Here is a 21,171-nt window from a genome sequence, read left to right on the forward strand (position 1 = left end):
TAAGTCAGTTTGGGTTAATTTCTCAAATTGTGGCCTCCACCGGTTAACTTTAAGTACCGGTGCAATATCAAGCATGGCATCCATCTCTCTAATTGTGTCATCATCCAAATTGGGGGAGTGTGCCAAGCACGTACTAGAGGGTCAGAGGATAAGGTCATCATAGCTATATCTTCCATGAAAGAGTTTATCATATTGATGTCGTGGGCCTCTTCATCATCCTCTTCTTCTCGGCTCATGTTGAAAAAGATATTGAGCTCTAACGTCATATTTCCAAAAGAAAAATTCATGACCCCATTCCTACAATTGATGATAGTGTTGGATGTAACAAGGAACGGGTGGCCAAGTATGACAGGGATTTCAGTGCTCATGTCTGCGGTGGGCTAAGTATCTAGGACAATAAAATCTACTGGATAGTAGAATTTATCAACTTGGACCAATACATCCTCAATCATCCCTCTTGGTACATGAACTGAGCGATCAACAAGTTGTAATGTGGTTCGGGTGGGTTTTAATTCACCTAAACCCAGTTGTTCGTAGACCGAGTAAGGGATTAGATTTACGCTCCCCCCCCAAGACAAGAAGTGCGTTCTCAATTTGGTGATTCCCAATTATAGAAGTGATAGTTGGGCTATTGTTCACAACCCCAAGTGTAGGGTCGCGAAGTAGTAATCATCTCGGTAAGACCGAGGTCGAATCCACAGGGACTAATCTCGTGTGTATTTTGAAAGTAATTAAAACCAGAACTAGAAGAAGATCTAAACCTAAATATGGAATATGAGGAAGTAATTGTGAGTAATTTAAGAACTTGTAAATTCAAAGGTGAGAACTAGGGTTTCCAGGGATCCACTTACAACTATCAGGATGTTTCCTTATTTGATTCAAGGAACTCAATTGGAATTGGAGTCCTATCCTATCCAATTGGAAGATATATCAATAAACTCAGATTTGAACTTCCATTAACCTAATTCTCAATGGATGTGAGTTGTGAGGATTGGAAGTGATTCCATCATCTGATCATGCCCAGGAGACAATGACAAACAACAGGATATACCAATCCCACAACCAAACATATGAGAATTGTGAAGGTTAGAATAGATACCATCACCTAACCATGCCCCATGGGACGATGGTGAACAACAAGATTTACTAACTTCACAGTCTTAATTCAATAGAAGATACTCAAAGCTATTGCAGATCTTCTATAATTTGAGTCACAACAAACCATTAAAAACTAAAAGTATTCTTTAAATATCAAATTAGAATCAAAGTACTTCAACAAGAATAAGAACCAAACAAGAACAACATTCCAATTACACTATAAGCTTCACCCCTTAGCCCTAGCTAAGGGATTTAGCTAACCATAGACATGATTGAACTAAAATCTCTTAAGAAAAGCGTAAAAATAACTAAGAAAGAAGAAGAAAAACCCTTAGCAGCGGCTCTCCATGATTTTTCTCCACTCCTTAAACCCTAGAAGATACCTGGGAACACCCTAGGGACTCCTATTTATAGTTGTGCAACTCTAACTTTTGCACCAAATTGGAAAAATTCAGAAACCTCCTCAAATTTACGTAGTTCACACAGAATTTGCGTAACCTTAGACTAGTCGAGGATAGCCTTCGACTGGTCGAGGACAGTCTTCGAATGGTTGAGGAGCACGTGAATTTAGAAGTTCATGTTGCCGGAGTTTGAGTTGAAGTTTCTTCGACTAGTAGAGGAAGAGCTTAGACTGGTCGAAGGAGGGCTTAGACTAGTCAAAGTAGGTGGATTTTTAGGGTTCTTTTTCTTCACTTTAAGTCTTCAATTCTCTTTATTCCTCACTTGGTTTTCTTAGATCTTTGGTATGTGAATTCTTCATTCTTGGTCTCATAAGATCCATCATTGGCTTTGATGATTCTTGAGCATTAAATCCATGCCTTTAGCATCCTTTTCAATCTAAGCTCTTAAATTCACCTTGCAACACAAATATGATTAGAATAGAACATTAAGCATTATCATGTTCATAAAACCAAGTAATAAATTGGGGATAATATGCAATATTTGACCCTCAACAGCATTTTGCTAGTCTCGAGCAAAGTATGCGTGAAATAAACCTCAATGCTCAATGTTTAAAACCTCTTTTGAAAAACAATCTTTTGTGCACTCAAGTATGAATGAGTAGAATTAAGATGTGAAAGTGGGATTTTGAAAACCAAGAGTCGAATCACATAAGCAATCGATCACATAAGTTCTTTATCCATTAAGTCAGAGTATAGAAAGGATGTTATCATTACATCATGTTAGCTATGCTTACCGTATCCCCTTTTCCTTCTTTTTCCAATTTTTGATTTTATAACGACGGCCAATTTTTATTCATTCTTTTACAAACCTTGCATTATTTTTGTATTCTTTTCCAGTATTTTCACTATATATGACATTTTTATCGATCTCACTATTTTTTAACTAGTTCTTTTCATCTTTTAAGGTGGATAAAATTCTCCAGACTTGATTCTCACCATCTATCAATGATTCACATACTAATAATCAGAAATTCTAGCATTATTCATAAAAAACAATTTGAATGTGTCTTATGATTTAGATTAACATGATATTCAAACTTCCTCTTAATCAATTAAGTGCAAGAATCGTAAGTGATAGGCTACTTAGTTGATCAAACTCCAACAATTCAAAATTCGCTTCCCATCTTATCGTCATACTCATTCTTAAATACATAATTCATCGCTTCCAAACATATAAACATTGAAATTTTTAAAAAAATTTTACAAATTTTGCTCAAAACTTAGAAAACACTAATTAGTTTACCTAATCTCCCATCTCCAACCTAAAATATACATTGTCCTCAATGTAAAATAAATAAGCATGATTTGCAAAAGAGACAACATAATTGAAGGAGAAGTGATGGAAAGATAGTACTTGATGAAAGAATTTTGAGACTTTTTCCAAAGGATCTCAGCTTGAAGGTAGGTTAGCACAAGAATTAAACAACCGAAAAGCAAACTATCCTAAACAAACAGAAAGTAAATTACCCTAAAACAGTGGAAGCAAACTATTCTAGTCCTAAATATGATGAAAGCAATAAACCTAATTATACCTCCGTCAGACTAGGAGGTTAATCCTGGTAAATAGGATCAATCAGAGGTATGAATATATCCTCTGAATCAAATTTCTCAATAAATGGCTTTAACCGATGTCCATTTACTTTAAAAGCATTGTCATTGTTCAGATTCTTTATCTTAATAGCCCCATGAGGATACAGTGAAAGGACCGGTCCAACAAGATCGGAGTTTACCCGAAAAAGATGTAAACAAGAATTATATAAAAAGAATTTTTGACCAACTAAGAATGATTTCCGAAGGATGTTCCTATCATGGAACACTTTCATCATGTCCTTGTAAATTCTCGAGTTCTCGTATGCGTCATTCTGGATCTCCTCGAGTTCATTCAATTGTAGTTTGCGCAGCGAGCCATCGTTGTCTAAATTGAAGTTTAGATTTTTAATCACTTAGTAAGCCATATGTTCTAACTCCACAAGTAAGTGACAAGCTATCCCATAGACAAGTCTAAAGGAAGACATTCCAATAGGGGTTTTAAATGCACTACGGTAAGCCCATAAAGCATCGGTCAATCGAATTGACCAATCCTTTTGGTCAGGGTTAACCATTTTCTCTAGAATATATTTATTCTCCTTATTAAAAATCTCAGCTTGCCTACTTGTTTGTGGGTCGTATGGAGTGCTCACTTTGTGTAAGATGTCATATTTCTTCATTAAGTTCGCGAATGGCCTATTACAAAAATGTGAACCTTCATCACTAATGATGGCTCGAGGCGTTCTGAACTTGGAAAGGATATTTTCTTTTAGGAATTTAATGACTGTTTGATGATCATTGTTCTGGTACGGGATCGCTTCGACCCACATAGTGACATAGTCTATAGCTAGCAAAATATACAAATTTTCAAAGAATTGGGGGAATGGTCCCATGAAATCAATGTCTCAGCAATCAAATGCTTCAATGATAAGAATTGGGTTCAATGACATCATGTTTCGATGGGACAGTTCTCCCAATTTCTGACAACTCTCATAAGCTTTGCAAAACTCATGAGTGTCATTGAACATAGTGGGCTAGTAAAAACCGCACTATAGAATCTTGGCCGTGGTCTTTTTAGTAGAAAAGTGACCACCATAGGCCTGAGAGTGACAAAAGGAGATGACACTTTGATGTTCATTGTCTAGCACACATCTCCTTAGAATTTAGTCTGAAAAGTATTTAAACAGATAAGGATCATCCCAAAAAAACTTGCATACCTCGGTGAAGAATTTTTTCTTATCTTGCGTAGTCCAATGTGTATGCATGAATCCTTTAGCAAGATAATTAGCAATATGAGCAAACCAAGGTAAGTAAGAAAGTTTAAATAACTGTTCATCAGGGAACATGTCATTTATCTGTGTCGTCTCAAGGGAATCAAGAAGATCAGGCCTGGAAAGATGATCGGCCACTACATTCTCTACTCCCTTTTTGTCTCATATTTCTAAATCAAATTCATAGAGTAAAAGGATCCATCTTATTAAGTGGGGCTTAATATTTTCTTAGAAAGAAGGTACTTGAGTGCTGCATGATCAGTGTAGATGATAATCTTAGATCCAGTCAAGTAGGACCTAAATTTATCCAAAGCGAACACGATAGCTAAGAGTTCTTTTTCCGTAGTAGAGTAATTCCATTGTATAGGATTTAAAGTTCTACTTGCATAATGTATAACATAGGGTTTCTTCTCTTTTCTTTGACCTAACACTGCCCCAATAGCATAGTTCGACGCATCACACATAATTTCAAAAACAAAGTTTCAGTTGGGTGGCTGCATAATAGGTGCGGTGGTTAACATGCCCTTGAGCTTAGAAAAAGCTTCCTGGCATTGCTCAGTCTACTCAAATGGTACATCCTTTTGAAGTAGGTTGCATAAAGGACGAGAGGTGATGAAAGTCCTTTATGAACCTAGTGTGTCCTAAGAAGGGTCGCACATCTCTTATCCTTTTAGGTGGAGGTAGTGTAGAGATAAGATTAATTTTAGCTTTATCTACCTTAATTCCCTTGGACGAGATGATATTTCCAAGAACAATTACCTTGCGAACCATGAAATGACACTTCTCCCAATTTAGTACAAAATTCTTTTCCTCATATCGCTTCAACACACATTTAAGATTCTCCAAATAATCGCTAAAGGATGGACCAAATATAGAGAAATCGTCCATGAAGACCTCTAGATATTACCCCACCATGTCAGAAAAAATACTCATCATGCATCGCTGAAAAGTGGCAGGGGCATTACATAATCTGATTGGCATCCTTCGATAAACAAATGTGCCAAAGGGATATGTGAATGTGGTCTTTTTCTGATCTTCAAGAGCTATCTCTATCTGGTTGTAGCCTGGATACCTATCAAGGAAGCAATAGTACAAGTGACCAGCTAGCCTTTCCAAAATTTGATCGATGACGAGCAAAGGAAAGTGGTCCTTCCTCGTGATAGTATTCAATTTCTTGTAGTCAATGCACATTCTCCAACTAGTAGTGACTCTAGTTGGCACAAGTTCATTATTGGCATTGGCTACTATGGTGATTTTGGACTTCTGGGAACCACCTGAGTTGGATTCATCCATTGACTATCAGATATAGGGTATATAATACCCACATCCAATAGTTTAAGTACCTCAGCCTTAACTACTTCCTTCATGTTAGGATTTAATCTACGTTGTGGTTGCCGGGAGGTCTTCATATTATCCTCTAAATAAATGCGGTGAGTACAAATCAAAGGTTTAATTCCCTTGAGGTCCGCAATTAACCATCTAAGGGCTCCTTTGTGTTCAATGTGAGTAAAGATAAGCATACTCTCTTGTTCTTTCTCAAGGTGGGAAAAAATCACCACTGAGTATGTCTCATATTAACCTAAATAGACATATTTCAAATCAGATGGCAAAAGTTTTAGGTCAAGCTTCGGTGCTTTGAAGTTAGACGGTAGAGGCACTATATCAGTTCGGGGTAAATCTTCAAATTGTGGCCTCTACCGGTTAACTTCAAGTGCTGGCATGGTATCCAGCATGGTTCCCATCTCCCTAATCACATCATCATCTAAATCATAGGAGTGGGCCGGGCACATCTCTAGAGGGTCAGAGGATAAGGTCATAAGAGTTCTATCTTTCACGAAAGAGTCAATCGGGTTAATATCATGGGAATCGTCATCTTCCTCTGACTGTTTACCCGTATTGAAAAAGATATTCAACTCCAATGTCATATTTCCAAAAGACAAACTCATAACTCCATTCCTACAATTAATATTGCATTTGATGTAACAAGGAATAGACGACTAAGAATGACGAGAATTTGAGTGCTTATGTCTACGATGGGTTGAGTATTCAGGATGATGAAGTCTACCGAGTAGTAAATTTTATCAACCTAGACCAATACATCCTTAATTACCCCTCTCGATACACGAATTGATCGATTGATAAGTTATAATGTGGTCCAGGTGGTTTTTGATTCACCTGGACCTATTTGTTCGTAGACCGAGTATGGGATCAGATTTACGCTCGCTCCTAACTCAAGAAGTGCATGTTCAATCTATTAATTCCCAATTACATAAGCGATGGTTGGGCTACCGGGATCTTTATATTTCTGTGACACATCTTGCTTTAGAATGACACTCACTTTTATGTCAAAAAGATCTTCTTTTGTATGTTTTGCTGTCGTTTGGTAGTGCATAGATCTTTCAGGAATTTGGCATATGAGGGAATTTGTTTAAAAGCATCCAGTAGAAGGATGTTAACCTTTACTTGCTTAAACACCTCTAGAATATCCTGAGAGTTCGACAAAGGTTTTTGTGCAACCAACCGTTGGGGGAATGAGCAACTAGCTTGCTTTGAAGTTTCGGTTCTAAATAATGTGGAGTGTTGCTCGGTCTATCACTTTCATCTACTTCCGAGTCCTTAGACTTTTCAGCCCTTACTGAAATAGATTTGTTAATTGTTTTCTCACTCCTAAGAGTTGTGATAGACTTGGCTTGCTCCATTTGATTTGAAGTGCTTGAGCCACTAATCTCATACTGTGGTTTTGGATTGGGGAGAGGTTGGGCTGGAAGCATCCCTTTCTCCCCAATCGCTAAGTGTGACTCTATCTTTTGAATGAAAGACGCAAGCATTCCCAATGCAGATTTGATGTCCTGGTTAAATAGCTCTTGCTCTTGAATGTGTTTTAGAACCAGGTCCTCTTGAAGCTTCCTTTGTTCCACAAATTGGTTAAGGATCCCTTGAGGAGTAGCAGTTTGTCCATTCCTCCAACTGCAATTTGGATGATTTCTCCAGCTAGAGTTATATGTATAAGAGGAGGTTCCTTTGAAAGGCCTCTGGTAGTTGTTTACATCATTTGATTGCTCATTCAATACCTCTTGAAAAGCAGGTATCGTTCGACAATTTTCAGTTATGTGTATGTTGCACGCACAAATACTGTAAACAACTTCTTTAGCCTTATCCTTCTTCAGTTCCATGGCCTCGAGTTTCCTTGTGAGACTGGCCACTTTAGCATTTATATCGTCATCCTCTTTTAACAAATATATTCCACCCCTCTGCTTTGATTGAGTAGGCTTAGATGTGGTGCTAGGTCTTGGGGAGATGTCCCATAATTGTGCAGTTTCAGCGAGTTTGTCAAAATAATCCCACACATCATCGACATGTTTGTTCATGAATTCCTCATTGCACATCGTCTCGACAAATTGGTGTATGGAAGATGTCAGTCCTTCATGGAAGAAATTTTTTATGCACTATGTTTCAAAATCGTGTTGTGGGCATGAACTGACAAGATCCTTAAACTGCTCCCAACATTGGAAGAATGTTTCATCTTCTTTTTAGGCGAAGTTCATGATCGACTTCCTGATGGTGTTCGTCTTATGATATGAAAAAAAATTATTTATAAACTCCCTTATCATGTCATTCCATGTGCCAATAGATCGCGGATGTAATGAGTGCAACCACGTCTTAGTTTTTTCTTTCAAGGAGAAAGGAAAGAGTTTCAGCCTAACCGTGTCCTTAGACATGTTAGGAAAATATAAAGTGGCTATAATATCAAACTCTTTCAAGTGAAGATATGGACTTTCATATTCAAGTCCAAGGAACTTTGGAAGGAGTTAGATCACTCCTGGCTTGATATTCATGTTTCTTGTATTTTGTGGAAAGACTACACAGGAAGGGGTGCTCAACCCCACCGGTTGTAAATAGTCTCATAAAGTACGAGGTGGGGGTGCTTGATGCACCTCGTTTTCATCCTGAATTTCCTCATCTCGAGGTTGAGGTGGAATTGGCGGTTGATTTGAAGCCATAACTTCAATTAACTCTAAGGATCTCGAGTGGTGTCAAATCTGGTGATGGATAAATAACCCCTCAACTAATCATTCTTCACTTAAAAGACGTCGAGTGTTATCATGGACTCACTTGGGCATGAAACACTCTCAACCCTTAATTTCAGAATCTAACCTAATCCTAAAACATAAAGAAACCTAAAGTAGTAAGAGATCTAGAAAAAGAAAGAGAGAGAATTAGAAAGAAGTTACCAAATTAGAAGTTTCTATATTGAGATCCTATAAAACAGAACAACAAGTTAGTTTCTAAAAACAAATTTGGAAATTTCGTAACTTAGAAACAAAAATAGAAAGATGAGTTAATTTCTAAAAAAATAATTCAGAAAAACCCTAACCTAAAAATAGAGAGTAAGTAAACCCTAATCTTAACCTAATTCCAAAACTAATCAATCTTAGAAAAATGCAACCGTTAATCCTCGACAACGGTGCCAAAAACTTGTTCACAATCCCAAGTGTAGGGTCGTGATGTAATAATAATCTCAGTAAGACTGAGGTCGAATCCATAGGGACTAATCTCGTGTGTATTTGGAAAGTAATTAAAATCAAAACTAGAAGAAGATCTAAACCTAAATCTGGAAGTGTAGAGAGAGTAATTGTGAATTATTTAACTAAAACTTGAAAATTCAAAGGTGGGAACTAGGGTTTCCAATGATCCACTTGTAGCTATCAGGATGTTTCCTTATTTGATTCAAGGAACTCAATTGGAATTGGAGTCCTATCCTATCCAATTGGAAGATATATCAATAAACTCAGATTGAACTTCCATTAACCTAATTCTTAATGGATGTGAGTTGTGAGGATTGAATGTGATTCCACCATCTAATTATGCCTAGGAGACAATGACAAACAACAGGATATACCAATCCCACAACTAAACATAGAAGAATTGTGAAGGTTAGAAGAGATTCCATCACTCAACCATGCCCAAGGGACGATGGTGAACAACAAGATTTACTAACTTCACAATCTCAGATTAGGAAAAAAAGATACTCAAACCTATTACAGATCTATTGTAATTTAAGTCACAACAAACCATTAAAAACTAAAAGTATTCCTTAAACATTAAAATTAGAATCAAAGTAGTTTAATAAGAACAAGAACTAAACAAGAACAACATCCCAATCACACTACAAGCTTCACCCCTTAGCCCTAACTAAGGGATTTAGCCAACCATAGACATGATTGAACTAAAATCTCTTAAGAAAAGCATAAAAACAACTAAGGAAGAATAAAAAAATTTCTTGGTGGTGGCTCTCTACACTTTTGCTCCACTCCTCAAACCTTAGAAGATGCCTAGGAACATCCTAGGGACTCCTATTTATAGTTGTACAACTCCAACTTTCGCACAAAGTTGGAAAATTCAAGAAATCGCCTCAAATTTACATAGTCCGCGCGAAATCTGCTTAACCCTCGACTAGTCAAGGACGGTCTTCGACTGGTCGAGGGTCACCCTCGACTAGTCGAGGATCACGTGAAATTAGAAATTTATGTTGCTAGAGTTTTAGTCGAGAAATCTTCGACTAGTCGAGCAGGAGCCTTAGACTGGTCGAAGGAGGGCTTAGACTAGTCGAAGTAGGCAGATTTTTAGGTTCATTTTCTTCAATTCAAGCTTTTAATTCTCTTCATTCCTCACTTGGTTTTCTTGGATCTTTGACATGTGAATTCTCCATTCTTGATCTCATAAGATCCATCATTAGCTTTGGTGATTCTTAAGCATTAAATTTATGCTTTATCATCCTTTTTAATCCAAGCTCTTAAATTCACCTTGCAACACAAACATGATTAAAATAGAACATTAAGCATTATCATGCTCATAAAACCAAGTAATAAATGGGGGATAATATGCAATATTTGACCCTCAACAACTCACAACGATGAGTATCCTATGCCTATGGTCAACTAGTTAATTGATTGAACTGCTGTTTGATACTTTGCCGCCTCTTGGTCATGCATAAGTCTTTCAGAAATTTGGCATATGAAGGAATTTGTTTCACAGCATCCAGAAGAGGGATGTTGACCTTCACTTGTTTCAACACCTCTTGAATACCCTGTGAGTTGGCTAGAGATTTTGGTGCAATCAACCGTTAGGGGAATGAAACAATCGGCTTGCTTTGAGGTTCTGGTTCCAACCCATGTGGGGAAATGCTAGGTCTATCATCCGTGTCTTCTTCCGGCTCCTTAGACTTTTCAGCCCTTACCAGAATAGATTTGTCAATTATTTTTCCACTCTTAAGAGTGGTGATAGACTTGGCTTGCTCCATTTGATTTGAAGAGCTTGGATCATTAATTTCACATTGCGACTTTGGATGGGGGAGAGGTTGGGCTGAAAGCATCCCTTTCTCCCCACTTGTCAAGTGTGCCTCAATCCTTTGAATGGATTATTAAGGTCTTAAAAGACATGTAATGAGTTTTGATTGAAAAGCTCTTGATTTTGAATGTGTTTTAAAACTGGATCCTCCTGAGGCTTCTTTTGATTTAAAAGTTGAGATAGAGCCCCTTGAGAGTTAATTGTTAGCTGTTAACGACCCCAAGTGTAGGGTCGCGATGTAGTAATAATCTCGGTAAGACCGAGGTCGAATCCGTAGGGACTAATTTTGTGCGTTGCTGAAATTAACTAGAAGTAGAAGTAGAAGAAGATATAAAACTAATTCTGAAGTGAATGAGAGAGTAATTATGAATTAAGTAATTAGAACTAAGAATTTAAAGGTGAAAACTAAGGTGTCAAGGATCCACTTGTAGTGATCAAGGAGCCCTCTTACTTGATTCAAGTAACACAATTAGAATTAGAGTCCTATCATATCTAATTGGAAAATATATCAATCAAACCAAATCTGAACTTCCACGGACCTAATTCTTAATGAAGGAGAACTATGATAATTGGCAAGGATTTCATCACCAAACTATGCCTAAGAGACAATGACAAACAATGGAATTTACCAATCCCATATCTACCGTAATTTGAGTCATAATAAACCATTAAAAACTGAAAGTATTCATTAAATATCAAATTAGAATCCATGAAGTTTAACATAAACATGAATCAAAGTAATAAAAACATCCCATTCATACTACAAGCTTCACCTCTTAGCCCTAGCTAAGAGGTTTAGCCAACCATAGACATGATTGGACCAAAGTCTCTTTAAATATATATATATATATATATATATATATATATATATATATATATATATATATATATATATGAAAACAACTAAGGAAGAAGAAAAACTCGGGTGACAACTTCTCCACCCTTTTGCTCCATTCTTTAAACCCTAAAAGATGCCTAGGAGCATCCTAGGGAGTCCTATTTATAGTTGTGGAACCAATTTTTGCACCTAGTTGAAAAATTCAGAAACCGCCCCAAATTTACGCGGTTTGTTAAAATAGACTTCACTCTGCGTAGTTTTCGAAAATAGACTTAACTCTGCGCAATTTCACAAAATGACCCAGAATTTCATAATATGTTTTTATATAACGATTTCAGGATTCCTTTTTTTCCCTTCAAATCTTTAATTCTCTTAATTCATCACTTGGTTTTCTTGGATCTTTGACAGGTAAATTCTTCAATCTTGGTCTCTTGAGATCCATCAATTGCCTTAGTAATTATTGAGCATCAAATCCATGCTCTTAAATTCACCTTGCAACATAAACGTGAGTAAAATATAACATTAAGTATTATCGTGTTCATAAAACCAAGTTATAAATTGGGGATAATATGCAATATTTGACCCTCAACATTGGCCCATTCCTCCAACTGAAATTAGGATGGTTCCTCTAACTGCGATTGTATGTATTCGAGGTGGGTCCACTGAAGGGTCTTTGGTAATTGTTCACAACATTCGATTGCTCATTCAGTACCTCTTGAAAAGCAAGTATGGTTGGGCAATTTTTAGTTGTATGTGCATTGCAAGCACAAATACCGCAAACAGTTTCCTTAGCCTTATCTTTCTTAAGTTCCATGGCCTCTATTTTCCTTGCGAGGTTAGCCACTTTAGCATTGATATCATTCTCCTCTTTCAAAATAAATATTCCGCCTTTCTCCTTTAATTGAATAGGCTCAGAAGTGGTGCTAGGTTTTGGGGAGATATCGTATGATTATGTGTTTTCAGCAAGTTTGTCATGGTAGTCCCACACATCATCGACATATTTGCTCATGAATTCCCCATTGCACATTGTCTCAACAAATTGACGCATGGAAGATGTCAATCTGTCATAGAAGAAACTTGTTTTGCGCCACATTTCGAAACCATGTTGTGGGCATGAACTGATAAGATCCTTAAACCGCTCCCAACATTAGAAGAGTGTCTCATCTTCCTTTTGGACGAAGTTCATAAACGACTTATTGATGGTGTTTATCTTATGGTATGGGAAGAATTTCTTTACAAACTCCCTTTCCATGTTGTTCCATCTACCAATGGATTATGGACGTAGTGAGTGCAACCACGTCTTAGCTTTTTCTTTTTAGGAGAAGGGAAAAAGTTTTAACCTGACCATGTACTCAGACACATCAGGAAAATGTAAAGTGGCTATGGTCTCATCAAACTCTTTCATATGTAGATATGGACTTTCAGATTCAAGTCCATAGAACTTTGGAAGAAGTTGGATCACCCTCGACTTAATATCCATATGCCTTATATTTTCTGGAAAAATCATACATGAAGGTGTGCTTACCCCCACCTGTTGTAAGAAATCTTGTAGAGTATGACACGTGGGTGTCTTATGCACCTCGTTTTCATCCTAGATTTCCTCAACTAGAGGTTGAGGTTGATTTGTATGTTGAATTGCAGCCATCACTTCTGTCAACTCTGAGGATCTCTGTTGGTGTCTAATCCTATGATGGATAGGCAACCCTTCGATTAATCCTCCTTTACTTAAGAGATGTCGAGTGTTGTCACGAACCCACTTGGGCATGAAATGCCCGCAGCCTTCAAGTAATTAAACCTAAACCTCAAAAAAGAAAACTAGAAAAACTAAAACAAATAAGAGATATAAGAAAATAGGAGAGAGAATTAAAAAGAGGTTACCGGATTGATGATTGCTATGTTAGAATCCCCACAAAACAGAAAACAAAGTTTTTAAAAACAAAGCAAAAAAATTCCTAACCTAAAAATAAAACATAAAGTTAATCCTAATCTAAACCTAATTCTAAAACTAATTAAATTCAGAAAAAATGCAACCGTACTCCCCAGCAATGGCGCCAAAAACTCGTTCACAACCCCAAGTGTAGGGTCGCGATGTAGTAATAATCTCGGTGAGACTGAGGTCGAATCCATAAGGACTAATCTTGTATGTTTCTGAAAGTAACTAGAACTAGAACTAGAAGAAGATATAAATCTAAATCTGAATAATTAGAAAGAGTAATTGTGAATGATGTAATTGAAACTTGTGAATTTAAAGGTGAGAATTAGGGTGCCAAAGATCCACTTGTAGCTCTTGGGATGCTACCTCACTTGATTCAAGAGATCCAATTGCAATTAGAGTCCTATCTTATCTAATTAGAGAAAGAGATAATCAAATCTCTAAACTTCTCATTGATCTAGCTTCAATGGAAGAGAATTGTGGAGATTGGAAGGGATTCCATCACCCAATGCCCAGGAGACGATGGTGAACAACAGGATTTACCAATCCCACAATCTCAAATAGGAAAAGAAGATATTCAAAGCTATCGCAATGTTTATTGTAATTTGAGTCACAATAAACCATAGAAAACTGAAAATATTCCTTAAAATCAAACTAGAAATCAATGAAGTTCAACATAAATAAGAATGAAAGGAAGATAAATATCCCAAACACACTACAAGCTTCACCTCTTAGCTATAGCTAAAAGGTTTAGTTAACCATAGACATGATTAAACAAAAATCTCTTAAGAAAAGCATAAAAACAAAGGAAGAAGAAAAAAACTCTTGGTGGTGGCTCTCTACCCTTTTGCTCCACTCCTTAAACCCTAAAAGATTCCTTGGAGTATCCTAGGAACTCCTATTTATAGTTGGGGAACTCCAACTTATGCATCGACTTGGAAAAGTCTGGAAACCACCTCAAATTTACGCAGTCCGCGTAAAATCTGCATAACCTTTTATTAGTCGAGGGCAATCTTCAACTGGTTGAAGGTCACACAAATTTGAAAGATAATGTTGCCGGAGTTCGAGCCGAAGTTTCTTGGGCTCGTAGAGGTAAAGCTTGGGCTAGTTGAGCCAGAGCTTGAGTTAGTCGAAGCAGATCTTGGGCTAGTCGAGCCAGAGCTTGGGCTAGTTGTAAGTCCAATATTGTATAAAGCACACCATTGTTTGTCAAATTTTGTTTAGACAAAACAGCTTGTGCTGTAGTCCGTCTAATGTGGATCAAGATGGAAAGTTCAAGTCATGAAGTTGGAAAGTACAAGCTTAAGTACAAGTCATGAAGTTGGAAAGTTCAAGCTTAAGTACAAGTCATGAAGTTGGAAAGTTCAAGCTTAAGTACAAGTCATGAAGTTGAAAAGTTCAAGCTAAAATAAGTTCAAGTTCTACTACACTTCAAGTAAAAGATCAAGTTCCAACTTCAATACACTTCAAGTAGAAGATCTACTATGTTATATCGAAGATTCAAGAAAAAGAACAAGCTTTACACTTCAATGTCTAGTTTTCTCAGGTATAACAGACCCTACAAAGACCTTAGACTTAGGTGCTTTCAAAAGACAAACTTATATGAATTTTTATACTTTCGTTGGGCTTAAGTTCGACTAGTCTAGGCCTTGGTTCGACTAGTCTAAGCTGTGGCTTGACCAGTCTAAGATAATCTTCGACCAGTCCAAGTTTGAAATCCAAAAAATTGATATTTCTGGTGCTTTCTCGACCAATGGAGCAGACTACTCGACCAGTCGAAGAGGGACTTTCGACCAGTCGATGGTTGCTCGACTTGAAGTCCAACAACTAAATTCTTGCACCCTCGACCAATTGAAACCCTTGCTCAACCAGTCGAACAAGGCCCTTGGCTAGTCGAGCAGGGCCTTCGACCAGTTGAAGCACGGTTTTATCTGATCGCACCCAAAATTTGAAATTTGGTTAGATCTTAGACGATTCGAAGGAGACCTTAGACGAGTCAAAGCAACAACTTTTCAGCCTATAAATAACGGCCTTCTCTCAATCCGAAACTACTCATCCAAGCTAAGAAAAGCCTTCACCAAGAAAGAGAGAAGTCCTCACTATCTTCAAGCTATTGCACGGTATTATAATATTTTGTTTATATAGATTTTTATTTTGATTGATTGATCTCTTTTCATGAATCTTATTTTTTAAAAAGAGAGTAATCACTCTTATTTAAGATCTGAGGAATTCAAACAAGTAGCCTCTAGTTTGAATTAATTTAAAATCAATCTAGAACCTAGAACCCTTTTTTGTATTACAGGATATTGAACATTTTACTTTAAGAAAAGTGGTTCTACAAGATACATCAAGAACTTCTTCAATAAGAAGATAAGTACATTTCTATTATTTGTATTTTAGTTTCTTTTAGATAGCCAGAAAATCTCATGTGTTGGTTTTGACTGAGACAGCCAGAAAATCTCAATGTGGGGTTTTTGTTTGTGATAAGCCCTTTAAAATCACAATTGTATCAGGTTTTAAGGTGGCCCTATGAAAACCTTGTTTATAGTGAAAGCCAATATTACGTGGTTTGTGATTATTGGGAGTGGAGTAGGTGTGGCTATTTGAGAACAATTAGTGTACACACCGAACCACTATAATTCTTGGTGTTTGTGGTGAATTTTTTATTTTTTGCATATGTGGTGAATGATTGTAATTTATTTATACAAATGTGGTGAATGCTTGTAATAGATGACTCTATTGGATCTTGTTTTGGTTTGAGATTTTGATCTTTATGACTGTTCGTGAAATAAGGTTGTCCTGCCTAAACTTTGTTTTGGGTATAGGTTGTCCTACGAACTAAGTTTGAATCAATTTTTCAATACTAATGAGAGTTTATTTCCTAATTTATATATTATTTTAGCAAGTTTATTTTTATTTGGCAACTGATCCCCTTTAGGACTGTTAAGCTCGCCCTTTTAACTAGTTGAAGCACAGCTTGGGCTCTTTAAATCTTCAATTCTCTTCATTTCTCACTTGATTTCCTTGGATCTTTGGCATGTGAATTCTTCAATCTTGGCCTCCTAAGATCCATCTTTTGCCTTAGTGATTCTTGAGCATCAAATCCATGCTTTTAGCATTCTTTACATTCCAAGCTCTTAGATTCACCTTGGAACACAAACATGTATAAAATATACCTTTAAGCATCATCATGTTCATAAAACTAAGATATAAATAGGGGAGAATATGCAATATTTGACACTCAACAATGGTATCCTGGCATTAAATCGATTTAGGAAAAATAATATGCTCCTTTCAACTGATCAAATAAATCATATATACATAACAACGGATGCTTCTTTTTTATTGGCACTTCATTCAACCGAGAATAGTCTATACATAACCGCATACTACCATCCTTCTTTATAAAAAGTATTGGTGCTCCCCATGGTGAAGTACTAGGCCTGATGAAACTTTGGTTCTTCAATCCTTCTAACTATTCCTTTAATTCCTTTAGCTCAACTAGCGACATTTGATACGGCTACATCAATATAAGAGTAGTGCCTGGAAATAAGTCAATGCTAAAATCTACTTCCTATCAGGGTTGTAATCTAGGTATATCCTGAAAAACTTTAAGATACTTTCTCACCATTGGAATTTGTTCCTTACCAACTCCAATGATTCTTTTTCCTTCAATACCATAACGTGCTCCATATTTTTTTATTCATTTTGTAATCCCAAGATTTAGAAAGGTTCTTTTCCAGGAATAGAAAATGTAACTGTCTTTACATGACAATCAAGCCAATCCATTCCTAAAATAACGTCATATCCTTCCATGTCCATTACCACTACATCTATTGGCATTAGAACACCATATATATTGACTTCACAGGACTTGCATATCTTGTTTAGAGTGATTTTTTTCCCATTGGCGATTCTATGATAATTGCTTTACTAAGATTCATAGGTTTCAACCCTAGTCGTTTCACTACAGCACTTACAATAAATGATAATGTGGCTCTTAAATCAAATAATATAGCAATAGGTTTATCGAGTGCATCAATCGTACCTTTAATAACATGGTTATCAACTTCTGGTTCTTTGGTAAGTGTTATAACATATTCTTTTGCTTAAGGGGTTACTGCTTGAAAGGTTGTCCTCCTTGATTCTGAGATACTAGAGGTCATGTTATTTGCTAAAAATGATTTTGTTGATATTGCGGTGGCTTAGGAGGTAAGGATCGTGATGCCTGTGGATAAGAAAGTAACGGTCAAGATGCCCAGGAAGATTGCCCGAATTGCTAATACAGTGCTGAAAGTTACAACCGAGGAGGAATCTGTTGAAGTTGTTGAATTTGACCAACATCCCTAAGTCGGGTTTTGCAAAATTGGGCTTTGTGTCCATACTTTCTACAATACTTACATTTACCATAAAAGAATTGATCCTGACCACCAGATGCTTTAAACTATGCATTAGTTCATTGCCTCTTCTCCAATGGTTGTTGCTAACTGGGTGCTGCGCTGGCTTGATTTCCTGTTTCTTTAATTTGTGCTTGAGACTTTAAAAATAGTTCACTATCTCTCTCAGCTTGAAGAGCTTTGCTAATAATTTCGAATACTTTTTTAATATCTATGTAACAAATTTTGGTTTTAATGTTTTGAGGAAGACTCTCATCAAACTACATAATTTTATATTCTTTATCCTCTATTATCTTTAGAACGAATCTTGACAGTTCAATGAACTTTGCTTCATACTGGACCAAATCATCGTACCCTGCTTTAGCATAAAAAAATTCAACCATCTTTTAATCCTGATAGGCTTTAGGGAAGTATTTCTCATTGAACTTGTCTTAAAACTCCTTCCAAGTCCATACATGACCAATCACAACCATTCTCTTAGCTGAGCTCCACTAAACATCTAAAGATCAGGCATGTATTCTATTGAATTCTCTCTTAGCTTCGTATGTGTTATTCAAAGACTCGTTGTGCACTAGTAAATCATCCCTTAGTGTCAATACCGTTATCTTAGCCCTTCAAGGAAAGGCAATGAGAAAGAAAAATTGTAACATGGGTGCCTTTATTAATGCATTGAGTACAAAAGGGCAGAATTCTGAACGGGACAGTGGATCTTCTCGATCGAGATCCAAATCCAAGGGCAAGGGTAAGGGAAAGTTGAAGTGCTGGAACTGTGGGTTGTTTGGGCACATGAAGAAGGATTGTACAAATCTTAAGGCTAGAAAAAAGAACTTAGAAGCTTCTTCTAGTGAAGCCAAAACTGCCGAGTCTGATGAAGGAACGAGTGGAAGTGATGTGCTGTCGGTGTCTATGGTCGAACACTTATATGATGATCATAAGGACGAGTGTATTTTGGACACTAGGGCATCATATCACATGACTCCTCATCGGAGTTGGTTCACCAGTTATAGAGAGTGCGATGGTGGCCAGGTATTTATAGGCAAGGATAATGACTATCATGTGGTGGGTGTTGGTTCGATGTGTATCAAGATGTTTGATGGCATGAAGCATACCTTGATTGAGGTAAGACATATTCTTGATATGGGGAAGAGCTTAATATCTCTTGGAGTATTCGAGGCGCTTTGGTATAAGTTCACCGGCTTTGATCATGTCCTTAAAGTTTCAAAGGGGGCACTTGTTGTTATGAAGGCACTAAGGAGTGGGAACCTTTACAAGTTGATTGGGAGCACTTTATTGGGTGGAGCTGCAACAGTTATAGTGGATTCCATGTCTACACATATGTGGCATGCACATCCAGGCCAATGAGCGAGCGAGGCATGAAGGGTGTTCTTGATTATGTGCATTCTGAGCTATGGGGGCTGTTGCCCATGGTTTCCGCTAGAGAGTCATCTTGGTTCATCATATTCATTGACGACTACTCCAGGAAAGTGTGAGTTTATTTTATGAAAAATAAATTTGATGTTTTCACCAATTTCAAGCAATGGAAAGCGATAGTGGAAAAGCAGTTAGGGAAAAAGGTGAAGGTTCTGAGGACAGATAACGATGGAGAATTTATGTTAGGTGAATTTAATCAATACTGCAAGGATGAAGGGATCATAAGCCACAACACAGTGTGCCACACACCAAAGTAGAATGGTGTGGCTAAGCGGATGAATCAGACTCTTTTGGAGAGAGCTTGATGCATGATTAGTAGTGCTAAGTTGAGCAAAAAATTGTTAACTGAGGCCATTAATACGGCTTGTTACTTGGTGAATCGGTCCCCTTCTATGATCATCGATTGTAAAATTCTATAGGAAGTATGGAGTTGTTAAAAGGTAGACTACTCATGATTGTGTGTATTTGGTTGGGAAGCTTAATCTCATGTACTATCGGTTGAGTGAGATAAGCTAAATCAAAGGGCCAAGAAATACATATTTGTTGGTTATGGTGGTGGTGTGAAATGATACATGTTGTATGACCCGGTCACATGAAAAATCATGATTGTAGTGACGTCAAATTCAACAAAGGATGCTTATTTCATAAGGATGAGCAAGAGGAACCAAAAAAGTTTGTTGTAGACGTTCAGTTAGACAGGGATGAGACTCAAGCTGAGACAGAGACGCTGATAGAGGTACAAGAGTAAGTGGAGCAACCATCTGTGAGAATGAATCCGCCGGCGAATCGTAGGTTTTCGGCGAGATACAGGGATGACTCAAAAATCATATATGCCCTCGCTATAGATGAGGGGGATCCAGAGGCTCTTGATGAGCTATATGCAGAAAAGTGAAAAGTTGTGATGGATGATGAGATAGATTCCTTATACAAGAACGAGACGTGGGAGTTGGTGGAGCTTCCCATTGGTCAAAAAATAATCAGGTGTAAGTGGATCTTCAAGAAGAAACATGTAAGTACAAGGCAAGGTTTGTAGCAAATGGATATGCTCAGAGGGAAGGTATCGACTTCACTGAGATATTCACACATGTGTAACAAGTATCTATCAAATTCGTGTTGGTGTTGGTTGACCAATACGATCTCGAGTTAGAGCAAGTGGATGTGAAGACTGCCTTCTTACATGAGGAATTGGAAGAGTAGATCTACACGAAGTAATCAGAAGATTTCAAAATCAAAGGGGTAAAGAACAATGTTTGCAAGTTAAAGAAGTCATTGTATGGCCTGAAATAGTCGCCTAGACAGTGGTACAAAAAATTTGATTCTTTCATATTGAGTCAGAAGTTACCAAAGTGAGTACGATCACTATGTCTATTACAAGAAATTAGTGGTGGAAAGTTCATTAACCTGGTGTTGTCTGTTGATGACATGTTGATCGCCGATCATAGCATGTCTGAGATCGATTTACTTAAGACTTTATTATCAGGGACATTTGAGATAAAAGATTTGGGGGCTGCAAGGAGGATTCTCATCATTGATATACATAGAGACAGGAAAGGGAGTAGACTTTAGTTATCTCAGAAGGCTTACCTTTAGAAGTATTAGTGTAGTATGGAATGGACAGTGCGAAGCCAGTTAGTGTTCCTCCTCATTTAAGCTTTTTTTCTAAACAGTGTCCTAAAATCGATGAAAAAAGCAAGTGATCTTTCGTGTGCCTTATTCGAGTGTAGTTGGCAGCTTTATGTATGCCATGGTTTGTATTAGACTGGATATTTCACATGCAGTCGGTGTTGTTAGCAGATACATATCTAACCTCGAAAAGCAACACTGGGAAGTAGTGAAATAACCACTTCAATACGTTCATGGTACATAT

The 21,171-nt window shown here is 37.2% G+C and overlaps 1 non-coding gene across 1 annotated transcript; it reads left to right on the forward strand.

Moving 5' to 3' along the window:
* The first annotated feature begins 12,640 nt into the window (after nucleotides 1–12,640).
* Nucleotides 12,641–12,747, forward strand: LOC131223327 (small nucleolar RNA R71). The gene has a single exon (XR_009160390.1). It is a non-coding gene; the product is annotated as a small nucleolar RNA R71 (small nucleolar RNA).
* The last annotated feature ends 8,424 nt before the right edge of the window (nucleotides 12,748–21,171 follow it).

Source organism: Magnolia sinica, chromosome 1, assembly GCF_029962835.1.
Source record: "Magnolia sinica isolate HGM2019 chromosome 1, MsV1, whole genome shotgun sequence".
NCBI lineage: Eukaryota > Viridiplantae > Streptophyta > Magnoliopsida > Magnoliales > Magnoliaceae > Magnolia > Magnolia sinica.